Raw genomic sequence first — 19691 nt, forward strand, 5'->3', positions numbered from 1 at the left:
CCGCATCTCATCATCCCTTCTAGCGATGTTTTCCTGCATAAGGTCAAATACTTTTCTTGATCAAAATTGTCTTTACTCTATATTCCATGTGTTTGTCTATGAGCATTACTAAAATTCCAAGCACTTTTCATTTTCTACGTCATTCGTTCATGTCCATAATTGCGATCCATATGTGAATAGAAAATATCTGTCGTATGAACATATATTTGAAAATCAGAAAGTTAACTTCTGTAATATAAACCCTAACTGCAGAGAGAATGAAACAATCTTTGGTATCATTTAGATGTTATTGCAGCAGCAGATCGATTGTAACATTTAGGACTAGGTGACAAATGATCCTGATGAGTATTGGTCAGAAGATTGTTCACTCCTCCAACATTGGCTAGAAATCAGCGATTTTTTTCCTCAGGAAAAATATTCCAATTTTAGATTGTGATTGAGGGCTGTTAAGCAAAGCATCCGATGCATACAGATTTGTCTCTGCTCTTATAGATTATGTATATATTTTTATATAATCAAGCTTCCATTAGAATTAGAGATTTTTTAAATTGGTGGTGACACACCTCCAAAAGTATTCTCCATTCATGCTATCACGTTTCTTCTCTGTTTCTGTGTAAGATATGGAACCATTACTTTTACAATATGTACTTACAAATTATTTGGGTCTTTCGGTATAGCCACGTAGATAGCTTTCCCAACGGTTGGGGTGATAGCTTTACGGATTGTGTAGTTTGAATATCCATTAATCTTGAGGGCTTGGTGTACGTGTTCCAGTTCACTAGCTAGGTGGGAATGGTCAGAAATACATCGAGCTCTATGGTGTAGAGTTTTGATGAGGGATTCTTTTGGGTTGGATGGTGGTGGGAGTCAGGTTTTAGGTAGGCATCTGTATGGGTGGCTTACCTGTAGACAGTGTCCCATTACGCCATCTGTTCTCTTTTATTAAAACATCCATGAATGGTAACTTGCCATCCTTTTCCACCTCCATGGAGAATTTGATGGTTGGGTGTATGTAATTGATGTGGTTGAAGAATTGGTCCAGAGCTGGTAGGCCATGTGGCCAGATGACGAACGTGTCATCTACGTACCTCTTCCAATAGGAAGGACGTAGGGTGGATGCCTGGATGGCATCTGTCTAAAAAAAAATCCATGAAAACATTGGCTATAACTGGAGATAAGGGAGAACCCATTGGGGTACCTTCAACTTGTTTGTAGAAGGTTCCATTCCAGGTGAAGTAAGTGTTGGTGAGGGCAGTGTCTAACCAGCAGAGGTGGGACAAAGTCATTGTTATGCAAGTCCAAGTCGAGTCTGAAGTCATCAAATTTATGACTCGAGTCTGACTCGAGTCCAAGTCACATGACTCGAGTCCACACCTCAGAGGTGGGACAAAGTCATTGTTATGCAAGTCCAAGTCGAGTCTGAAGTCATCAAATTCATGACTCGAGTCTGACTCGAGTCCAAGTCACATGACTCGAGTCCACACCTCAGAGGTGGGACAAAGTCATTGTTATGCAAGTCCAAGTCGAGTCTGAAGTCATCAAATTCATGACTCGAGTCTGACTCGAGTCCAAGTCACATGACTCGAGTCCACACCTCTGCTAACCAGGGCCGGTACATCAGCATTCAGTCCTTGTTGAACCAAACCATCGATGATTGCAATGGTGTCAGGAACAGGAACTTTGGTTAACAAAGATACTACATCGAAACTGACAAGCAAATCACGTGGAGATAGTGAGATGTTTTTAATTAACGATACCAAGTGAGCTGAGTTAAGTACAGCTGAGGTGGTCTTACCAGTGAATGGTTGTAGGGTCTCAGACAGAAATCGGGGCAGTTTGTACGTAGGTGAGTCAATGGTGGAGATGATAGGCAGAAGTGGTGTACCTTCTTTATGGATTTTGGTAAGCCATAAAATCTGGGTGGCATAGCAGCAGAGGGATTTAAGGAAAGCCGCTTGGTCGGTTCGATTAAAGATGTCGAATCAGTGATGATATTGTTGGTTTTTGTAACCAGGCGGTTGGTGGGATCTCTATTGATTTTGGTATAACTACCATCTTTAACACCATTGGAACCTCATTTGCCAGTAAAAAATTATGATAATTGTTTTTTTACCCTTCTATCTGACAACAAAACTGACACATAGGCTCTAAGGAAAGCTGTCTCAGGTGTGGGCCAATCAACTTCAAGGACAGTGCATATATTATCAGAGTTATGTTTTTTGTTTGCATTATGACTGCAGGTATTGTGGTCTATGCAAACATGACTCCTTGTAAAAAAGGTGTCAGTTTTGTTGCCAGATAGAAGGGTAAAAAAACAATTATCATACCATCATTAAGTAGGTCCTGATTTTTGTTGTTTGTGGGGTTGTCCATGATGACAGTGGCATTGCCCTTGTCGGCTGAGAGGATGACCATGTCATCTTTCTTTTTTAGTTGAGAAAGCTCAAAGCGCTAATCCTTACTGATGTTGCTAATAGGTGTCTTAGCATTTTTGAGGATTGCAGCGATTTCCGATCTTGCCACGTCTGCAGGAATGTGTCCCAAACCCTTAAGGGCTACGTAGCCCTTGGGAAATGATATCATCAACTGGTATGTGTTTCGGGGTGACTGCGAAATTCAACCCTTTAGCTAGAACCGATTTTAGGCTGTCGGAAATTGGGCTGTTACTCTGATTGATAACAATCTTATCACCGTCTAACTTTTTAATGTGTGGATCTGGCTTCTTCTTGGACAGAAGGTTGAACTTGGCAATCAGGTTATCTTTGCACTTGGCTGACATTGAGGCGGCTGACGAGGCAGTCATGTTATCTACATGTTCCCAATCATATGTAGACATTTTTTCTGTCACTTACAAATTGAGAAGAAAATAAGAGGGTTATTAGAGCTTCCACAATGCAATATCCCAGAAACATTTAATAATTTTACTTTTAATGTAAAGAAATACCTGTTGATTAATTGAAGGGGTTTTCTGTTGTTCAGTAGCTACAATTATGTAACTATTCATATGCATATTAAGAACAGGTCGTGAGAAAACATTTTAAAAATGTAATTCTCATCAGACCGCATTGTGTAGTCTCCAATCCCTATAAACAATCTGGTCTATGTGTGTTATGAAGGGCCATTTTATTTATTTTTAAGGTTGTGGTATTTACGAATGCCTTGAGTTGTTTGTTAATATTGCTTGTGCACCACTGCCAATGCAACATCACCAAAGTCATTTGTGGGTTATATATAAATGAAGCACTTTATATTTTTTTAAATAAAATACATGTGATGGTTCAAGAAGAACAAAAAACCTCTTTGTAGTAATGAAATGTAAATTTGGAATGATTAATTTGAAATATGATTTATCTGTGATGACTTTTTAACTGGCAGTTGTTTTTGTCAGAAAGTAATTATACACTGTCAGTGCAGAAATGGACGATGAAAATTGCTTTTACACTTTTAATAAAGGCGTGTAATTTCATGCAGCTATCTGGCCATGAATCATTTTGTTAAATTAAATTGTGTAATTGAGTTGTGATGTTGTTTTCGCTAAATTTGACACCGATGGTTGTCATAACTTTGTTCACATTAACTTGGACCATTAACAATCTTGTACAACTTAAAGCACGCGTTACACGCTGCCACTCATTAAATCACACAATACCAGACGCTTGATGTCAGGACAAATACTTTTCAAACATTCATCATTTGGACAGTTTTTTTTTATTACTTTTATATCCAAACTCAAAGTAATTCAATGTAAAAGCCAGCCCAGCCTTGAGGCTGATTGGGATTAATCTCCCATGCATAGCGTAATTGTATTATCCTTAAAAGTTTCCGACTAAAAGTAGCTGGTAACAGTGTGAATATTTTGCAGGAATCGTGGGGTTTTAAGTCCTCTTGTGAAGTCCTCTTGTGTTGGCACCATAGTTGAAATAGTTCCTTCTTTATCCCATGGTATTGATTACATAGGAGCATTCTATAAGACAATACCAAAGTACACTCCAATACTATCAGACTTTTATATCCACCTAAATGCAGAAGCATTCCCATTGGACGTTATAATGGCAGTCATCGCAAGTGTTTGGTGGATTTCTGAACTGCAGCACTGAGAAATGGCAATAGTTTGGGAAGGTTGTCATCCAATGGATTGATGAAGACGATGAATTGCAACGGCATCTGAAGACACCGTACACAAATATGGGAAATTTGCATCACAGGGAGCACCAAAAAAAAATAGTTGTATAAATGTTTATGGTAAGGGTACAGTTAAATAGTACACTTCATAGAGAAGAAAGTCATTTTCAAAGGCGAAGATGAAGGTATTGAGCTTCTACTTGAGCAGGGGTTAGGGAATCAGTAACACGGATGGTTGGGCAGAAGAAATTCTAGATTGCACTAGCAATCTAGAAAACTGAACCGTTGAAGGACCAGTATCGAACTTCAGTCTAAAACTAGACAGTTCGGTTACTTTAATAATATATTGGCTTTCATACTCTTTGTTTTTTTCGGTAAAGTCACGTAGGTAAAACAATTAATAAAATAAAATAAATGAAAACAACGAAATTAAATTACGACGTTTCGGAGGCAACACAAGTCTCCGTCATCAGGTGGGACCGTCACAGCCAGATTTGCTGTATCAAGTGAGGCAGGGATTTCAAGATGCATCTTGGAATCCATTGTGGAAATATCATTCAAAGATGCATCTTGGAATCCCTGCCTCACTTGATACAGCAAATCTAGCTGTGACGGTCCCACCTGATGACGGAGACTTGTGTTGCCTCCGAAACGTCGTGATTTCTATTTTATTTTTTATTTTACTTCAAACACAACCCATGAGCTGCGCGACCCTCTGGAAATCCATAATTTTATCACCACAGATTCAGTGCAACGAAATTCTGGACCAGTTTCAGCATAGTGTCTCAGCAGCAGATTCACGCTTGCTTACTTAAATCAATGCAGATGAATTGGCAGCACTTACAGGCAAGGCCCTTCTCTTTAAGATATGGGTCGTAGTAAAGGCAACAAAAGTGGTAAATTGCAATGTTTAGTGGAATAATTGACAACGTGGACACATCGTCCCAGTTTTAATTAAGTCAATCAATTATTATGAAAATGTCTTGGTTGTCACTAACGTTGTCTTAAGCAGTAATACCCATTGTACTTTAACGACCAAATAGGAGGTATAGGCATCATTATGGGGTCCACAAAATGAAACAGAGATTTACGGTGTTTCTTAATTGTTGAAATAAAAGGAAGAAATGGGTTAAGTGGGTTTGTTTCAGTTTGGTACTCGATAAATCTTTCTCGCTGCTCGACACTGCGAATAGTGCATTAATATTTATCCTCTCTAGAGGGCAATGCTCACCCAATTACTGCACTCCCTGTGCCATTGTGGAAATATCAGTCAAAGATTATTCACCTATTTGCAGAAGCCCCACGCATTCAAATTGAGTGAGTTTCATTTGTAGTGGAGAAATGTCTATGCCGCATGTTAGCGAATAACGAGCTGTAAGGTTGATTTTAATGCCGTTTGTGAGCGTACCCAAGATTCATTTACACATTTGAAATGTCGCATGAATGTAATTCTGTTTTTCATTTCTTCTTGGAAAATTAAAATAGCATTTAAATTGTGCTAAGCAAGAGCCGTCACATAGGAACTGGCAGTTCTTTCAACACTTCACCTACTTAATAGACTATCCAATTTCGATTTAAAGCTTTCGTGACTGCAGGGATTCATCTTCTTGGTTCTTTCGGTAAAGTCACGTAGAAGGGAAGTAATAAAATAATAAAAATAAAACATAATAAAATCAAATAATTCTCACGACGTTTCGGCTACAACGCTACCCCCCTCCCTTTGGTGCTGCTGATCCTGCATAATGGATGGGCATAATATGACTTGGAAACCCCCCGCCCACCTCCTACGCATTTCCCATGAATATGATAAATTCCTCTTGATATGCACATTCTTTTTGTTAAGGCTCTCTTCTTCTTCCACCTCCAACCCAGCTTATATATAAGCTCCTAGCTTGGCAGTGTCTCATTCTTCACCTGAAGACGGCTGCTTGCGTTGTAGCCGAAACGTCGTGAGATTTATTTGATTTGATTATGTTTTATTTGTATTATTTTATTACTTCCTTTCTACGTGACTTTACCGACAGAACCAAGAAGAAGACTATCCAATGTAAAACTTGGCAGAGGTACCGTAATGCAATTCACATGTCTTTCTGTCCATACCCTAGACACATGGTTATCACGAGCTGCTACGAGGATCTGAACGTCTGTGCATAATCCTTAAAGCATTGGGGTGTTTAAGGTGTTAGGGCATAATAGTATATATTTTTTCGAGATCCCAAATTCATAGCTAGGGGGTGTAATTTTATGAAAAATATTCATGGATTCTCAGAATTTCCCCTCCCCCCCCCTCAATTTATTTCTATAATCCACCTTTCAGCACACTCTATAAGTGCTCCGAGGCTTTTAAAAATGCATAAGAGGGGTGGGGCAATGTTTAAAGGCAGTACAGTATTCATCTTCTTGGTTCTTTCGGTAAAGTCACGTAGAAGGGAAATAATAAAATAAAATAAACATATTAAAATACAATTCTCACGACGTTTCGGCCACAACGCAAGCAGCCGTCCTCAGGTGAAGAACAGGTCTGTCGGAAAGACAGCATCTGAGTATTGTTTTTTTTTGCAGTGCCATCTAAGCTTGGTCTTTTTAGAAATAATGTGTGGCAAAAACAAACGTGGTCTGCCTTCTGACCATCAAATTCCTAAAAGAGCGGTTACTTATGAAAGCCACTTCTGAGCTCACTGGACCGATGATTGCCTGTGGCAGGATGAAGATCCTGTTCTCTTAAGAAAAACGTCCGTTTCATTCTAGATGTGAAGCTTTCGTGACTGCAAGGATTCATATTCTTAGGTTTTTTCGGTAAAGTCACGTAGGTAAAAAAATTAAAATTAATAAAAGTAAAATAAAAAATAAAATAAAAATCACGACGTTTCGGAGGCAATACAAGTCTCCGTCATCAGGTGGGACCATCACAGCTAGATTTGCTGTATCAAGTGAGGCAGGGATTCCAAGATGCATCTTGGAATCTATTGTGGAAATATCATTCAAAGATGCATCTTGGAATCCCTGCCTCACTTGATACAGCAAATCTAGCTGTGACGGTCCCAGCAAATCTAGCCGTGACGGTCCCACCTGATGACGGAGACTTGTGTTGCCTCCGAAACGTCGTGATTTTTATTTTATTTTTTATTTTACTTTTATTCATTTAATTTAAATGTTTTACCTACGTGACTTTACCGAAAAAACCTAAGAATGCGTCCGTTTTACGCATAGAATAACGATTGTCGTGCTGCTTGTGAACTATTCTAAATTCTCACGGCTTCTTTTTGCACGAAAAGAAAAATGTAATAATACGCCGCACATATCACAGTTATAAATCAGCTTTAAGACAGAGCGGCAGATGTAATGTAACCGGTGAAGGTGAATGTGTATCCCGTGCAATTACAGAGACTGGGGGATTTACGAAACTTGTCCACTGGCCACGCCAGGAGATTATGCCGGCGACCTCCGGATTGCAAGTCCAGTCTGCTCATCAAATATACCACGGCGTCATTCCAGATAGAATGCATAATTTTTGCAGCATTGATTCGGTTAAAGCAAATTCGAGCACATTCTGCACCGGTTTCGAAATAAGCAGTCTCGCTGTGCATTCATTCAGGTGTAGACAATGTTTTCATATGTGAACTCCTTATGTGCATGCTGCCAATTGTCTAACCACCATCTCAACAGTGTTTTCACTGGTACGCAATGCTCAGTTTGCCATGGCGCTATTATGTAATTCCCAACCGACTGATGTGCAGTGTTAAAATGCACACATGCTCTTGTTCCTTCTATTAAATTCTGCCTGATAGCCACCACGGCACCAATATGCCAATTGCACGGACACTGGTAGCTTTGCACATGCTTATTGTCTTGATATATAAAAATAAAATGGATAAGTAAATAGCTCACCAACAGGCAATCGTGTTTGGCTATCGAAACGTCTTGATGCTTGCGTTTGCGTTTATTTGAGTTTGATTACATTTGTTATATTGATGATCCTATGCAGTCAATTACCCGGCTATTTTTTACAAGGGAGATCCGTGGTGCGTGAGCACAGCAGCAACAAAATAAAAAAGAAGAAGAAAAAAAAAGCATCACAACGAACAAACGAGGTACACGGTCGTAAACGAATCGCACGCGAGTCAAAAAAATAACCACAGTGCAAATATTATGAGAGCATGAGGCTCAGAAAAGGTTAGGCGCTCGTGAATGTAATCTATATTTTAGTCTAACAGTAACATTAACACACACACACACAGATCGAGAAAGACAGTGTCAACGTGGGAGCAAGATGTATCAGTAAAAAGTTGGGTACAGATGCAAGTATGGCCTGCGTTTTGGTGTCATAGGGAAACAAAGATGGGGAGTGAAGGGAGGAAACCGAGCTGTAGAAACGTGGGGCAAATACTACGGTTGGGATAAGCAACATCTTGCTGCAATCTTTACTGACACATCATTATTTAGATATTAAGTCTAAATTCCAACCACCATAATTAATGTTTTAACACACTTCTTGCATCCGGATACACATGTGCAATGATAACACTATGTAACACGATGTTGTGCCCCTGGGTAGTAAGTGGGTTTTTTTAAATTGCTTACGCCTAAAAAGTACAGAAAATGGCTGTTATTCCCCACAAACTTTGCTTTTGTGACCAGGACTTTACGTGAAGGAATGCCACGAACGCACACGTTTTCTCATTGAAAATAGGTACATTTCAAAATATCACTTGTCCTGGTCACAAAAGCAAATTTTGTGAGGAATAATAGCCATTTTCTGTACTTTTGAGGCATAAGCAATTAGGAAATAACACTTACTACCCAGGAACAACACTTTTTTTTTTTACACTGTTTAATGGTACAGAACAGTGGCTTCAAGGAGGACGATTGATTAGTGTTTGTTTTATGAGGCCAAACCGTTCCTGCAATATGCAGAGCAGCTTTGGCCAGCGAGTAAACATCACACCCGTCGAATTATTCCGTTGTGTGGCTGTAATAAAATGCTATGAACGAGTGAAAATCTTGAATGTGCTTACAGACAATTCACCTGGGAACTCGGTTAGCTTTGGTGGTGCTCGCCCATTTGGGGCCCAAGGCAGAATAAATGTTTTGGCCTATCATGTGACTTCAAACATTATATACTGAACAACCACAGTTATATTTTGATTTAAAGCTTTCGTGACTGCAGGGATTCATATTCTTGGTTCTTTCGGTAAAGTCACGTAGAAGGTTAACAATAAAATAATAAAAAATATAAAACAATAACATTATCACACCGTTTCGACTGCAACACAAGCAATCATCATCAGGTGTGAAAACCACAGCAGTAAAACATTCCACAGCAAGAACATTTTTTATTGCTGTGGTTTTCACACCTGATGATGATTGCTTGTGTTGCAGTCGAAACGTCGTGAGAATTTTATTGTTTAATATTTTTATTATTTTATTGTTTCCCTTCTACGTGACTTTACCGAAAGAACCAAGAATATGAACCACAGTTATGTGAAAGAATTAACAAAATCGACCAGATTCGGATCCTAATAAATTTAACAATCTGCACTATGGGGACCTCATTTGCCAGTAAAAATATGATAATTGGTTCTTTACCCTTCTATCTGGCAACAAAACTGACACCTTTTTGCAAGGAGTCATGTTTGCATAGACCGCAATACCTGCAGTCATAAATACAAACAAAAGACATAACTCTGATAATGTGCACTGTCCTTGAAGTTGATTGGTCCACACCCGAGACAGCTTTCCTTAGAGCCTTTTGGCGTCATCTGGTCCAACCCATATGAGACTAGGCTCGAAGGAAAGCTGTCTCGGGTGTGGACCAATCAACTTCAAGGACAGTGCACATTATCAGAGTTATGTCTTTTGTTTGTATTTATGACTGCAGGTATTGCGGTCTATGCAAACATGACTCCTTGCAAAAAGGTGTCAGTTTTGTTGCCAGATAGAAGGGTAAAGAACCAATTATCATTTAACAATCTGATCAACATATCTATCTGTCTGCATCTCTATCGTCTTACCTCACTACGGTACAGCTCTATGCTTGCCTGCATTTTCATGATTTCACTCTATTTATTTTATACATGTCGTGTGTCATCTCACCAAAAAAAAATCCTGCTTCGGGCCCCCAAAGGGTTATCATCACTAACACTGTGCACACTGCTGTTTGGACACTGAGCAGTTCCCAGCAGAGGCTTGATCCAGCAGAAGACTGACTTCATGTGAAACTTATTCACATTCCAAACAGCTGGAAATGTGATGCTTTGTGCTGGAGATCTTGTTTATTAAATAGCAGCCCAGAGGAATAAAGCACAGCCTGTGAAATAAGCACTATAAATAATGTCAAACATGTCAAATACACTTATGGTGTCTGGAAAGTGATTTTGTACGTATCGCTCATAACGCTTCATTGCAATATTACATTCGCTCAATTCATCATCATTAAAATTCGCCATGTTCACTCCACTGCTGAGTGAGGGCCTTCCCAAGCTGCTGCCACTACCTTTCGCGATCCTGAGCTGCTGGAGACGAGGGGTCATGGTTGGTTAAAGGTGCGTCGGTCATTGGGGGGGTGGGGGAGGGTTGGAAGGGGTGGTTGACCATACTTCACCATACTGGTCAGTGTTGATTTGGCTAAAGGAACAAATTTCGTCTCGATTTAAAGCTTTTCGTGACTGCAGGGATTCATCTTCTTGGTTTTTTCGGTAAAGTCACGTAAAATGGAAAAAAAATAAAATAAAACATAATAAAATAATTCATTCAGACTCTGTCTTCTCGACAGACCTGTTCTTCACCTGAGGACGGCTGCTTGCGTTGTGACCGAAACGTCGTGAGAATTATTTTATTATGTTTTATTTTTATTATTTTATTATTTCCATTCTACGTGACAGTTACCGAAAGAACCAAGAAGAAAAATTTCGTCTCGCCTCTACGCCGAGTACCTGGCTACGTGCAGCTACTCAGGTCTACAAGCCACTTGTGCATCTTTGTCTGTCATGGATGAAGACGCCCTCTGGTGAAGAGCTCAATTAGCCAAGACCAAACCCTTTGCGGTAATATGTAGTTTGTAAAATCCATGAGCATCGAACGCTGTATCGATCAGTGGATTCTCAAAAACGCGGCGCCTCGTTAATCTGACACGGCAGACATCTGATCCTTTATATATAGCTCATACTCTATTAAGTTCTACTAACTCATGCAGTGAACTGTTTGCATCATGTATAACGAATTGCAAGTTGTACTTTGCGTCAGTAATGCAATGGTTAACAAGGTATAAGTGCAACCCTGCAATTGCTTTATGATACCACTGCTGGCGGAAGAGCCTCTATGAGAGAGGGCTTGAGAGAGCCTTTGGCCTACTCTTCCACGGCTGGCCAGACATCTCGGGAGGGGTCGGAACTACCCACACTTTACTCAACAATACGTGATCTGCTAATCAATGAACTGTGATGTACCCCATTTATACTGACCGGGTGGACATAATTAAGAAACGTGTCAATTATTTCAGCTGCCACGCCAGGAGATCGAATAAAACTGGTGATCTATGTAGTGTGTGTGTGATGACAATTACACTATGGCTGCTATCCCTTTGTATGTATAATTACATGGAAGTTCTACTTTGCTGAAAGGAAGGTCACAGCATGAAATCATGGCTTTTAAACAGAGATGTTGTTGAACGGGGTCAACACTTTCTTTCAATGGGCCAAAGTATATATATTTAGTATAGGACAAAACGTCTCCGAATGATGTGGATTTTTGGAACACGAATGGAAATTAAGAGGCCAATGGGTCAAGCAGTGGCAATGTAAGGCCAATTTGGTTATATCTAATCACAGGATGCCATGCCTCTTGGCCTTCATAACAACTTTCCATCCTTGCCCGCAAAGTCAACCGTCCCTGTCGCATCATTACACAGGGTAGACACAGTGCTGATGCCCTGCAATTAACTCCACAACTCTCTGCCTGCTGTGTGTGCTAAGTGTTCGTCCCTTATTCATTTCGGCTGGTAATTGTGATAGAGATAATATGTCCATAATACAGGTTTTTTTTGGGTTAATACTCTTAGGTTTTTTCGGTAAAGTCACGTAGGTAAAAAATAAAATAAATAATATATAATAGACTTTACCGAAAAAACCTAATCCTTGCAGTCACGAGAGCTTCAAATCTAGACATTTTGGGTTAGATCGCGTAAATATATAAATGTGTCGTTAAACCCACCAACACCCGACACAGCCAATTAGTAAGGTTTGTCACGTAAACAAAACATGCCAATTCGTTACGAGTTACAGCACACCGGTGTGTTGGCGAGCCAAGCCACAACATTTACAATCTGAGTACGACGTTTCACCAGTAATTACAACTAGCTTCATCAGGCAACAGCCAGATTTGTGTAAGGGTGGGTTTATTGACACCTTTATATATTTACGTGATCTAACACAAAATACCTGTAGTATGGATGATATTGGTCGCCAAAGACGACGTGTTAAACTGAGATAATATGTATTAGATAATGAATCATCACCATCACCAGCGATGCTCTAGCCACTGCGGTGCCACAATCCGTCTCCCTGAGGCAATCTCATCGCTCCATCTCGCTGCTGTGGAATCTAGTTGAGTCTGAAAAACAAGAATAGATTTTACCCTTTCTGGCAATAAAACAGGAGGTGTTAAGATGTTTAAACACCAAATAATTACCGTTTGCAAGGATCAAGTGTGAATCAACCACACGTACTTGTGATGAACATGCAAACAAACATGATCTGATAATGTTTGCATTGACATTGAAACTGATTGGCCTACACCAGAGACAGCCTTCTTTATGGCCTAGTCTCACCAGTGTCAGACCAGAGAACGCCAAAAGGTGAACATCAGTTGAGTCTGCTATGAAGAAGGGCTGATTGTCTGAAATATCAGCACGTTATAAATTATGGTTGTCGTCATTATTAGATATTGAGGGTGGTGACACGGCCGAGCGGTAGCACATTTTATGCTCGTTACCGAGGTTCGTGGTTTAGGCCCGGAGACCATCCTAGTTAACACTGTGGGTGTATTAACCAATAAATACATGCCGTCTTCTACTCAGTGGACATTAACGATCCCATGAAACGATTGGAAAAGAGAGGAGACCACGTGTCCAGGCATCTTGGTCCAACTGTTTTTCCAATTAGAAAATCTGTTTCAAAATACCTAATTTGGTAAAGCCACACAGCATTATTGTCCCACTTACTGGTAGACCACGTCCTGAAACAAAGTGCCTTTGTGATAGCCTTGCGCGATAAGAATGACACAAATGTCAAATGTGTGAATCATTTTTTTTTTTACTAAGGTAGTGTTAATGACAAAGGTGGTATTGCCTCTAAGCCTGACCCAAAAGTTGGGCTGAACCGTTCACGCTTATGTCTCAACATATGTGCAATGTTTAAACTGTTCGGTGCCAGAGAGGGACCACGGTGATCTGTTAAACCCTCCGAATGACAGTCCAGTAGGCGAGAGTGGGGTTAATGTTGCTATACTTAGGAGTGCATTCAAGCACTGAAGTGGGAACGGGTCACCACCCCATCGAGTGGCAGATGCTTCTCTATTAGGCATTGAGGGTACCAGCGCTTGGAATTGGTTGACCTCCAAGGAGCCGGAAACATTGGCCAACTCTGCCTGCCAGTTATTTGTCCATTCCCATATGGCACAGAACTCAGAGAAGACACGATGCACTAAAACTATAGCAGATTGCACGCGCAAAGGACAGCGTTGAGGTCGGGGAGAAGGGTCGTGCTACAAGTTTGAGATATATATGTCATATATAAAAAAAAAAGTGAATGACTGATGCGTAATATATCATTAGATATAGTGGAGAGCAACACAGTGATGCTGATCTTGCTATATTTTTTGAAGTGTCAGAAAATTTTATTTTAAACGACGCTCGAAAGAATCTTAGTAACAATGCTACATCCGTTGTGATTGTTTCGTATGTCGGAATGATTAAGTGAAGCTTTTGCCGTGGGTGCATGGTCACCGTCACGACCGAGTGAGGAAAAAAAAATCCAGAAATATATTTGGTAGTTCCTATTTTAATCTGTCCTGAAACCAAATATGAGGCTTAAGCAACCAAAATGTATTATTTAAGCCTGCCAGCTTTAATGATAAGAAAGGTGATAGAATAATGACATGCAGGCCACGTAGTAACTCTGAGTGTGTCTACATCCTTTTTCACCTGGAGGCGAGGCACAATTTTAATCATATTTTCCAGTGCGCATTTCATTTAGTCATTAAATATGACAAACTAAAACATGATAAATTTTGCTACTTTTAAAACGTAATCTCTTTAAAAATATATATTTCTGCTTTAACTGTCTGCAATAGTTCTTTCCAAATGTAAAATAGATAATGGGGGAGCGAATCCAAATCTTATAAAAAAAAATTGTCAGAAGTCTCATTCATTTTATTGAAGGACATTGACTGGCACATTTTCATATAAATTGGACCAGAACTCTGCCAAATAACCACCAAATGTTGATCAGTCATGATTGATGGAGCACCCCTTCACTGAGCTCTACCATTTGCATGAGACAGAAGGCTAGTCAAAAGAATTAAACACTTCACTGTCCATTGCAAGGGTTATATGCTCAGAGACCAAGCCAGTGCGATACCCTTGACAGAGTGACAGAACCCTCTCCAGGGAGCATGGCTTCTAAAATCCAGATTTAATTTCACACAGTTGTGCAGAAACAATGCCCACATACAGATGAAAATACATATCCATATCTTCAGGTAAGACGCTGCCATGGTATAATGGTTCGCATGCTGCATTTGCAAACTAGAAGTTGCAGATTCAATTCAATAGGCGACATTCTTAAATCCCCTTTGTCTAACCAGCCATATAAATAGGTATTTCAAGGTTGGTCGATTGGCAGGTTGCAAGTTGTGGCGTAAAGTGTGGGTCCTCCCAACTATTTCAATTTGTCTGGCCAGTGTGAAAGAGTAGGCCAAATACTCACCAGCGGAGAATATTCTGCCAGCAGTGGCTTGAGAAAGCAATTGCAACGGTGCACATTTACCTTGTATCTGTGGATACATAAATAATTTTCAAATATGCACTTCTGCTCCTTCCAAGACCATTCATATCGACTCATCTCTGGATTTGTGCATTCGTTCCGTGCACGGCAAAATGCATTTGTGTGCATGCCATAATGGGGGCTATTCAACTTGACCCTGGAAGTCACGTGATGGAGAGACCTTGCATTCTGCAGAGTTTTGTCTTTTGTTGCTAAAACTCACAATGTTTGTGGACTCCCCCCCCGCAACTCTCCCCAGAAATGTGCATGGCCTCGTCTGCCATGGTTGTGTCCTGGTGGATATTTTTTCGGCCGAGAAATTAAATCACAAAATAAGGCGATAATTTCTACCATGTAACAACAAAAATTCGCATCACGTTGCGAATGTTGACAGCCTAGCCTGTGCGTTCTTTCCATGACTCAAAACACAATCCCACTGCGAGTTAAATCAAAGCTAAGTACTTGCGGTGACTGGAACAAAAAAATAAATAAAATCTCAATATCATCTGTCCTCTCTCACCTTTTCGAGAGCCAGGACATGAGCCATGCTTGAACCTATTTAATCCTGGGCTATTGGGATCTCAATAATGCATCGCCATTACGGAAGCAGATGTCACAGCCAGATAAATCACGAAGTCATATGAAGGGCAAGTCTGTGAGTGGATTTCGAAAACAGAGACCCCCCTTGCCACATAATGGCACCTTCCACTGTCATCAGTGTGTGTGTATACTCTCATAAGATGCGGGGAGCGGTAGTGGTAGCGGCAAAAACCAAGGGATTGATACCGAGATATAGCGGTTAGTGCGCTGTGCTATGAACCTGGTGGCCCGAGTTCGATTCCCGCTAACGGCCAATACCAGTGACGATTATCTGAACCGGACCTGGGTCTCCCCTAGGTCGACTCAGCCTCCAATAGATACCTAGTGCGGTGTGTAAAACATTCCCACTGGGAGCCAAAGGCGGCCTGCGCCTCTCAGGCCTTCATAGGTGCTCGCTAACAGCACTTACCCCGACAATCGGTCAAGGCTATACGGGGGGGTCTGTGTACTCTCGTAAGAACTGCAGTAGGGAATACTTGGGATGCAATGTCCCCACCAACTGCCAACACGGGCAAATACAAATTAAAAACACACATGACAGATGTAACTAAGCGAGGGCCGCTTCTGGCAAGGCAAAAACCAAGGGATTGATACCGAGATATAATTGCTGCCTAACATATTCTCTCGTGTGTTCACCTTATGGGGGTTCTAGTGTCCTGGCTCATGTTCATTCAAAGGAATACATTTAATTTCAAAAAGGCGTAAGACGACGATGCAGAAATATGTGTCTGTGCAAAACTTACATGCATATAAATGAGATGTCGCTGAACAACATTGTATTAATGTATTTATAAAGCAACGGTAATAATCTGAAAAAGTAATGAGCTGTTTAAACTTGTAAACTGTTGGAGTAAGTTTCTATTCGTGAGAATTTGGGTTGCCATCTGTCCTTAGATTTCCCAAGATAATCCTCTTGTTGATGTAGCTGCTGTGCTGGTAAATCTGCAATTATATTCGAGACATTAAAAGTCCCCGTTTTTTTGTTGTCAGTTGCATAATATGAATAGATCACTCGAGACAATAATTTAGATATATTTTCATTCCGGTAATATGTCCCGATTCTCTTGTACATCAACGGTGGCAGCCCGAAAGGGTACCGATTAAGACCGGCACGGTACACAATGTGGTGGCATGATCAGCACGTCTCGTGGCCACGATGCTGACCCTACCACACCGGGTATAAATGTTTAAGGCTGAGTTCACCTAGGAGAGGCCAAAGCCGAACTCGTGTACCCATACCTCCTGGGTCTGTGCACGGCCAGACATTGTTACCACGATCGCGAAATTCGTAATGCAGTGAGTGAACCCGTGGTTACAGCACACATCACAGGAGGAACTCTGGCCGGAGGGGCACTAAGATGGCATAGAATGCTGATCAGCGCCACTGATGAAAGAAAATGCACCATTAAGCAACCATGAACAAGGTTACGAATGATTTTGCTTCGACATTTGTCATTTTCCTTCGGATGTATTTTCACCGTGCTCCTGGCCTGAGGTCATGGGGCAAAGTGTCCATTCAGATCTCCCGCAGAGCGGTGCAACCGCTTCGTGTTAGGGAACGGCCCAAGGAAGCGAGAAACCACATAGCTACCTCTGAGATCCCTTCGTGTGATCTCTCTAATCCATACACGACGGCGTGGCACTTTCCCACCTGATCTGCCACAGGACGGGAATGTTTTTTTGTATTTTTCCCCGCAAGGAATAAAAAAAATATTTGAAAATCTCAGAGCTGGAATGTAGCAAAATTACACGCAGAATCAAATTGTTGCGTGCACTCAGTCATTGCTTAAATCATGTGCGTTCCTCCTGTGTTCCCCGTGGCTTTAATCACTGGTGTGAACCACTGTGACGCTGCTCCACGTATATAAATAGTAAACAACACTGACACATATAAATACGCTTTGTGCGTGGAAAACTCAAAATAGCTTTTGCTGCCAGACCTGCATGAGGTGACAGCGTAGGAGGCAGGGTTGTAATTACGCTGAATAACAGGGGAAGCAGCGCTCGGTTTATGCCTTGTGATGAGTGGAAGAGAATGGGTTATAATTTTATTTGAATGCCGGATGCTGACGGAACCACAAAGAGCTCAAGCATGCGTCGACTGCAAAAAATAACATCGCTCATTATCTACGTTCACGTACACATACAGCCGTTTTGCCAATCCACTGCTGGTATTTGAACATACCACACCACTCCGGAGAATGCGGGCTGCTGAATGAAGGTGGGTGGAACGTGGGCAACGGGACAATATAATCATGGTTCAACAGCATGTGGCTTGCCCACCACGTAGCACTGCCCTGTAACTCACCGTGTTCCGTGGTCATACATCCAGGCACTATCCACTGCGAAATCCTGCCTTAGTTTCCCAGATGTGACAATTTGGATGCTTTCAGAATGATTTTGTGACCGGGTTGTTTTCGCATTACTTAATGCTGCCAAAATGAGTTCGAGTAGTTTTATAGTTGTAATACGACTTAAAGCCCGTTGTCATTCCAATCTAACATTATAGTCTTATGAAGAAGATTCCACTGCTGGATAAATGCCTTCCTGTGTCGTGCAGATCGCAGGGATTTTTTGACCATACTTCACCACAATCGTCAGTGTGGGTTGCTGAATGGGGGGAGGGGGGGGGGATAGAGTGGGGGGTCAGAACCAGTTCAGATATCACTCGGCGATGAAATAATCCACGGCTGCCAATCGATCTCACCAAATTCATATGCACTGCACTGACCGCTGTACCACCCAATGGTTTCATATTCGAATGCTTTTTTTTTGACAAAAATATTGTTTTTCACATTCTTGGGGTTTTTCGGTAAACTCACGTAGGTAAAAATTAAAATTAATAAAAGTAAAATAAGAATAAAAATACATTTTTAATAAAATTAGAATAAAATACAATTTTATTTTTAGTTTACTTTTATTAATGTTAATTTATTTTTTACCTACGTGACTTTACCGAAAAAACCCAAGAATATGAATCCTTGCAGTCACGAAAGCTTCAAATCTAGAATAGTTTTTCACATCAACGAGTGCATAACGTACAACATCCGCAAGTGTGTGTGTTCTGGAGATTGCGCACACTGAGACCTGTGTTACAAATTGAGTGTTGTAAATTATCAGCGATGCTGATCGCAGACGGCGATGCTGGCAGTGGCAAATATTTCCGCAACCCGTCGGGCGCTCGAGCAAATCCATTCCCCTTATCCCACTGGGCGGTATTGTGAAAGCGAACAGCACAAAATAGTAATAACCAGCCGACAAAAAGGGCAAGGCAGGACCGTATCTGTCCTCACATTCTTTATGAACCTGGGTGGCCTGACTGCCACTAAACATGCCCTGGTGCAAGTCCCCACCCCTCCCAACATTTTTTTACCAACCTAAACTGACCTGTGTGGGTCCATTTGACCTGTCGAAATGAGAATGACATTAACTGCATTGACGCCTGTGGTGACAGGCATGGGGTAAACGTTGATTAATGAATAAAAATAGACCTCAAATAGCGAAGCCTGTTTTAAAACGAGACCACTGACTTACATCACGAATCAGTATGGCTCACAGCAACCACACACTCATCGCCTGTTGTCACCTTATATTTTTAGTTGGACAGTGATCAATCGAGAGCCGTAATGGGATAAACGGAACTTAATGCATTTTCGTAAGTCACCCATGATAGGGCCAAAGGAAATAATAAAGGCAATTCAATGAACTTGATTTCACGTCAAAACAAATCAATATTAATGGTCACGCCGCTGGATGCTGATTCAATTAGTATAGAACTATTCAACACAAAATAAATAACACCCCCCCCTCCCCAAAAAAAAAATCTCTGAAAAACTAACCAGCCGATGCGTGTAAGAAAAAAAATATGGCATGGTGCTATCAAAGCTCAGTAACTGCAGCAGCTGAACGCGTTCAATTATAGATAGGAGG

The sequence above is a fragment of the Lethenteron reissneri genome, chromosome 5, assembly GCF_015708825.2.
Source record: "Lethenteron reissneri isolate LAM-NWPU_2019-01 chromosome 5, ASM1570882v1, whole genome shotgun sequence".
In the NCBI taxonomy this organism is placed as follows: domain Eukaryota; kingdom Metazoa; phylum Chordata; class Hyperoartia; order Petromyzontiformes; family Petromyzontidae; genus Lethenteron; species Lethenteron reissneri.